Source organism: Zea mays, chromosome 2, assembly GCF_902167145.1.
Source record: "Zea mays cultivar B73 chromosome 2, Zm-B73-REFERENCE-NAM-5.0, whole genome shotgun sequence".
Classification (NCBI taxonomy): Eukaryota; Viridiplantae; Streptophyta; class Magnoliopsida; order Poales; family Poaceae; genus Zea; species Zea mays.
In genome coordinates this window covers 34,204,878-34,210,173 of record NC_050097.1, presented here as the reverse complement: position 1 = coordinate 34,210,173, position 5,296 = coordinate 34,204,878, and positions in this window count along the sequence as shown.

The window sequence follows — 5,296 nt, the reverse complement described above, 5'->3', positions numbered from 1 at the left end:
GATCTCATGGTCAATGAGATCCGAATCCGAATCTCTTTCTTTCCTCGCATGTCCTAACCTTAACGGTTATACCGGAAGGAGTTAGGCCACCGCCATGTCCAAACCGGACAAAACATTCCCCCCTCCTTATCCTCCCGGTGTTCACCAGCCTTCATAACCCTGGGGTTGGACCGTACTGAGAGCACCTAGAGGGGGGGCGTGAATAGGTGATCCTGTAAAAACTTGAAATTTAATGCCACAAAACTTGATTAGGAGTTAGCACAATAAAGCCAAGTGGCTAGAGAGGAGTTCTTGCAAAACACAATAACCACAAGGAGATCAACACAGAGAGGCACAGTGGTTTATCCCGTGGTTCGACCAAGTCCAACACTTGCCTACTCCACGTTGAGGCATCCAACGGATGAGGGTTGCACTCAACCCCTCTCAAGCGGTCCAAAGACCCACTTGAATACCACGGTGTTTTGCTTTGTTTCACTATATCCCGCTTGCGAGGAATCTCCACAACATGGAGCCTCTCACCCTTACAATTTGATGTTCACAAAGAATCACGGAAGTAAGGATGGGATGAGCAACACACACAAGACACAAAATCAGAGCAACAATATGCACACAAGTCACGACTTGAGCTCTCAACACAACTCAAAGAGTTCTCTACTCAAATGGAGCTCTAGTTGCTATCACAAAGAATCGAATGCGCGGAAATGAGGTCTTGGTGCTTAGGAATGCTCAAGGGATGCTTGGTGTACTCCTCCATGCGCCTAGGGGTCCCTTTTATAGCCCCAAGGCAGCTAGGAGCCGTTGAGAGCATTCCAGGAAGGCAATTTTTGCCTTCTGTCGCCTGGCGCACCGGACAGTCCGGTGCACCACCGGACACTGTCCGGTGCGGATTTCTTTCCTATTTTGGCGCAGCCGACCGTTGGCGATTTGGAGCCGTTGGCGCACCGGACACTGTCCGGTGCACACCGGACAGTCCGGTGCCCCCTTCAGATCGTTGGCCCGGCCACGCGTCACGCGCGGATTGCGCGGCCGACCGTTGGCTCACCGGACAGTCCGGTGAATTTTAGTCGTACGCCGCCGACGAAATCCCGAGAGCGGCCTTTTCACCAGAGCCAGCCTGGCGCACCGACACTGTCCGGTGCCCCACCGGACACTGTCTGGTGCATCACCGGACAGTCCGGTGCACCCAGACTGAGCAGAGTCTTGGCTGCTCGAGCCAAGTCTTTTCCAATTGTCTTTTCTCTGATTCTAGCACTTAGACAAATATGTTAGTACATAAAAACCAATGTACTAAGTCTAGAATCATACCTTTGTATTGATTTGCACTTTGTCCACCTTTTGGCATAGTTTAACACTTAAGCACTTGTGTTGGACACTAAATCACCAAAATACTTAGAAATGGCCCAAGGGCACATTTCCCTTTCACGTACGTGTTCAGATTGAGTGACTGCCCACACAGTCTCGAGTGGTTGTACTTATCATGAGTACAAGTAGTGAAAGATGACAAATCGGTCCTTATACAAGGGGACAATCCTTCTGCTCACGCCTAAACCAGCTGAGCCATCACCTTAGGCCCTCCCCTAAACCAGGGAGTCCCTGATTATCCCACTCACAAGGTGATAAGGGTGAAAACCCTTCATCATACACATTTTGAAAAGCATTTTCTTTTGAAACTCACACCTTTTCTCAAATCATTTGTAACAAATATATCAAGGATTGATTGCGGCAAGCGGCTTGGGTGGCCACAATAACTTGTCTCAAAATCATATCATGCATAAAATAACAGGCTGAGGGTTGTGGTTGAAAAATCATAGGTAATTTATGCATCAAAGGGATCCAGTGAGCTTGTCGTGCTAAGGGGGAACGAGAGCTCGCGGAACTGGCTTCTAGCTCCACTGCCTGGCGTAGACTTGCAGATCTTGCCTAAATGAGATGGCACGAACGCTCCAATAACTATGCAACATGAATAAGCAAACATACAGACAAGCAAGTATACCAACAAATATTTAGTATAGTGGTCAGAATAGTGATATATGGATGGGTAGAGTCTTGAGTAGAATTTGTGTCATGTGGTGTTATGATATTACTGGTGGTGGAGCGGAGGTGCTTACCAGGAGGGTGGACTGGAGGCGAAGCGACACTATGTGTGTAGCCGGCAGAGCAGAGTAACTGAGTGGGTGGGGTGTTTACCTTGGCTGAGGGTGTTGAGTGTGTGTGGAGAGGGAGATGGTAGCTGGGTGTATTTATAGCTGGGTGTATGTGGTGTAGCACAGTGAAGTTCACTGTTGGTGAGAATAGTGACGAATGAATTGTCTGACTTAGTATGTACAAGAGAGTTATAGGCAGAATATGGGACAAGAGTATTTTGGGAGTTTTCTGGAATATGGACCATGCTTAAAGGATGACATGGTTGGATAGGGAATAGTTTGATAAGAATTTAGAAACGAGAATTATTGGAATCTGAGTTTGGAAGTCTGGTTCGAAGGAATCTCAAAGTTAAGTGTGCTCAACTTGGAGAAACCTGGGATGGGTGACCAGATGGGAAGTTCCCTACTGGAAGGAAAATCACAGTCACCGGAGTTCGTATGACTGGAATATGGGTCTGATTGGTCTTAGGTGGACTGGACAACATGATGGATGAGTAGTTGAAATTTGGGGGTGATCGGATGGACGATGAGTAGTAACGATGATGAATAGTAACGGTGAATAGTAACAATGAATAGTGATGGTGAATAGTGATGGTGAATAGTAATGGTAAATAGTGATGTGAATAGTCCGTATGAACAAACGATGAACGATGAATAGTGACGATGAACGATGAATAGGAACTATGAACGAACGGACGAACAATCGAATGACCGGACGAACGAACAATCGGAATTTCGGCAGCATAACGGCAGGACAAAGATTATCTGGAAGAACGATGAATAGGGACTATGAACGAACGATGAACGATCAAATAATCGAACGAACGAACGATCGGAATTTCGGTAGCATAACGGTAGGAAAAAAAATATTTGGACGAACGAACTGACGAACGATCGGACGAACGGACGAACGAACCATGAACGATCGGACGAACGAACGAACAAACTAAGAACAGGGGGACGAACGATCGAAGAATGACCGAACGATCCTTGTGCTAGTGTGTGCTTGTGTGGGAAGTGGAGTGGGTGTGGGGGGGAAGAGAGTTGCCATGAAATGGCTTGGGGTGGGATGAGAGGAGTACCTTGCCCCTCTATTTATAGCCATGGTGGGGGATTAGGGGGGATGAGAGGATTAGTGGGAGGATGAGAGGATTAGTGGGAGATTAGCATGTATTTGTCTTGTATAAGTGAGATTAGCTTGTAAAGCTCACCGTATGACACTAGAGGCATACATATACGTATGAGCATGAGGAAAGTTATGAAGAAAATATTTATAGGGACTTGAAAAATGATTCTGAAGGTATTTCTCAAGAGGAAAATACTTGGAGATATATTGGTGAAATATTTGGGCAATATTTCTGGAAAGAACTTGAAGGGGATTACTCGGGAAATATCTGGGCAGTATTTCTGGAAAGAATTTGAGGGGATCACTGGAGAAACATTTGTAGGATATTTGAGGAGGATTTTGGAGAGAATATAGACCACTATATTTTATTTGCTGATATCAACTCGCAAACAAACATTTTGAAATGAAATTTGAAATTCATTTTGAATTTAGAGAGAGTTTGAGAAAATTCCAAGATTTGAATTTTTGGGATGCTACAATTTTTGACCAAGAAATGGCTCCACCTGAAATACAAGAACGTGATCTATGGCAAGGAAACATATGTGTGGTGAGGTGTACGAGCCTCTGGTCGATGATCAATGGCCAAACAACCCACATTTTTGTCGAAATAGCCATGAATGGCCATTTTCAATTATACCAAAGGATAAAACCAACGGATTTTTGACCAAGAAATGGTGTCCACCAAAAATACAAGAATATGTCAATCTTCAGTATTATTGAAAATGGTCTTTCATGCCTATTATTGACAAAAATGTGGGTTGTCTGGCCATTGATCATCAACCAGAGGCTCGTACACCTCACCCCACATATATTTCCTTACCATAGGTCACATTCTTGGATTTTGTCTGGAGACCAATTCTTTGTCAAAATCCGTAGGTGTTAGCCTTCAATATTATTGAAATTGGTCGTTCATGGCTATTTTCGACAAAAATAGGGGTTTAATGGCTACTCATCGTGGACCAGAGGCTCATACACCTCACTCCACATATGTTTCCTTGCCATAGGTCACATTCTTGGATTTCTGGTGGAGACCATTTCTAGGTAAAAAATCCATTGGTGTTAGCTTTTCTATTATGGAAAATTGTCATTCATGACACCCATCCTTGCCTCCCTTTCGTCTCTTAGAGGCCTCCCACTACCGGAATTGGGCTCTTTGCCGAGTGTCTAAAGCACTCGGCAAAGCCTAAAAAACACTCGATGAAGGTTTCGTCGAGTGTGACACTCGGCAAAGAGAGCTCGGCGAACTGTACATCGGCAACAACTTCTTTGCTGAGTACTTATTATCGGGCACTCGGCAAAGTATTTGCTGAGTGTCGCTCGGTACTCGGCAAAGAAAAGGCGTCGTCACGGTAGCTGGTGACGGAGACGGCGCCTTTGTCGAGTGTACTAGATGACACTTGGCAAAGATAATTCCTTTGCCGAGTGTATTAGGTGACACTCGACAAAGAGTTTCACTCTTTGCTAAGTGTCCGCCAGACTAGCACTCGGCAACGAGGCCACCAGCGGGCCCCTTTGTCAGTTTCTTTGCCGAGTGCGCTAGGAGGCACTCGGTAAAGCTTGCTTCTTTGCCTAATGTCAGGGCTATAGCACTCGGCAAAGAAGCTTTACCGGTGCCTAGGTGTTCCTTCTTTGCCGAGTGTTATGACCTTGACACTCGGCAAAGAACCTCTTTGTTGAGTGTTACTCTCAGCAAAGTGACCAGTATACACATTTTTATTTGTTTTTGCTATTCCATCCAAATAAACAAAAGATATCACATAATCATCACAGATATCACATAATCATCACAGATATCACATATACATCACAGATCTCACAAAGACCATAAATCAAACAAGTTCTCACAGCATTACCAACATGTTCGAACACAAACATAAGTATCCAACACTCAAGAACATAAGTCTCCTCACAAAGCATTACCAACATCAAACAAGTTCAGACCGGGTTATCTCACAAAGTATTAACAACACTTACAAAGATAATATCTCATCAAGGTGGGCGGCTGGACTGGTGCGGCGATGGGCTA